This window comes from Rattus norvegicus, chromosome 20, assembly GCF_036323735.1.
Source record: "Rattus norvegicus strain BN/NHsdMcwi chromosome 20, GRCr8, whole genome shotgun sequence".
Lineage (NCBI taxonomy): Eukaryota > Metazoa > Chordata > Mammalia > Rodentia > Muridae > Rattus > Rattus norvegicus.
The window spans coordinates 44091523-44093491 of NC_086038.1; positions in this window are offsets into that span (position 1 = coordinate 44091523).

Below are 1969 nucleotides of genomic sequence, written 5' to 3' on the forward strand. Positions count from 1 at the left end.
GGAGGTATTTATTCAACACTAAAGCATCCATAGCGCTAAGAAGGTGTTTCCTTGTAAGACTGGCAGGTATACTCCACTGTGAACCGATTATTTGTGGTTTCTGTTACACCTCATAATTCTGCCGAGATTATCAATTTTATTGATCATGTTGAAAGGGGACTTGGGTTCCACTCTTCCTCTATTTCCCTACTTCTTATTTTTTATTACACTTACTTGGGTACGCGTGTGTGTGTGTGTGGGCACGGGTGCTTGGATGCATGTGCCGAGGCCAGAGGTGACTTGTGGGAGTCAGTTCTCTCCTTTTACCCTCAGGCTCCTGGGGACCTAACTCGAGCAGCCTCGGTAGCACCTTCACCTGCTGAGCCATCTCGCCAGCTTTCTCTCTGCTTACCTTTCAAAGTGGGGTTTGATTACCTTCACCTCAACCTCTCATTTTGCTTTGGGGATTTTGCTGCTGCTGCTGCTTCTGCTGCTGTCATTGTCATCATTTTGAGTCTTACAGCCCACAGTGGCCTCGAAGTTGTGCCTATCCTCCTCACTGGCCTGCTGGCATTCTAAGCTGTGCCGCCACGCCCGGCTTCTCCCTTCTAATGGACTAAGGGAACGCTCCCATTCTAGGCTCCACTATAGCTAAAACTCAGGTATTTTGATGTGTGCTTTATCTCAGCTCAAACTGCCTTCTCTCACTGCCTGTGTTATTTTATATTTGGAGTTTGGAAATTCTCTGAGCGTCTTTGTTATTTCCAACTTTTTCATTTGCTGGATACATTTTGAATACACTGTGAATTCTTAATGCTTTTCAACTTTCTGAGATGTGATGGCCACAGTGTGGTCTGCAGTGTTCGTGAGCATTCTGGCTTTGTGAGGTGGCGTTCTGTACAAATGAATCCTGTTTTCTCTGTCTTCAATGATTGCTTCCTTATCCCACCACTCGAAGTCTATACTGTAAACGTGGAGTTTCATCCGTTCCTGTGGTTCGGTGCACTTTGAAGCTTTATGTAATTATTAATATCGTTACTCCACCTTCTTTTGATTAATGTTTGCATGGTATTCTATTTGTATCCTTTTCTACTTTATAAAAAGTATTTATGTGTGTGGGTGTTTCATCTGCATGTATGTGTGTGCAGCACATGGGTCCAGGGCCCACATGTGTGTACAGCCCACAGATGTCAGAGGAGGAAATCAGATCCCCAAGGACAGGAATCACCAACGGGTCTGAGACACTGAGTCATGAGTGCTGGGGAACTGAACCCAGGCCTCTGGAAGAGCAGCCAGTATTGCCAACCACTGAGCCATCTCTCCAGCCCCAGTCCTTTTAGACTTTTGAGTCTCAGATGTAAAGTGACATAAACAGTTGATGCTTACATTCCTTTTTCGGGCCAATATGGCCGTCTTTGTCTTGCAATTGAAGTTTAGACCTTTTGTAATTGATACAACTACGTAAGTGATAGGATTTAAGTCTATTGTATGTATTTCTTTTCACTTTTTTCCTGCTTTCAGAGTGAGTGATATCCAGTCTTTTTAGCTTACAATGTAACTCAGTGGCAAAGAGCTTCCCAGCATATGGGAGCCCCTAGAAGAGGAAAGGAAGAGGGAGGAAGCCAAGGAGGGAGAGGTAGCAGGAGAGAGGGAAGAAGGGAGGAGGAAAGGACGTCCCACCGTGGTTGAGACACCAATCACTCCCACCTGGGATGAGCTCTGGGGTCCTTTATGACAAGCCTCTTGCCATTCCTTTCTTATCCTTGGCAAGTTTGACCTAGGTAAGAGTTTTCTTTCTCCAAGGAGTGCTGCTTCTTTGATACACATCTGTGGTCCTTAGGACCACCCAATCTGCAGGGAGCAAGGTGGCCTCTAAAGTACTGTGAAGTAGGCTGACTTGTCAGACACAACCAATGGCTTACTTAGTGCTCTACTGGCCACACCTTTTGTTCTTATTAAAATTGAATAGTCAACTCTTGTCATCACCCAA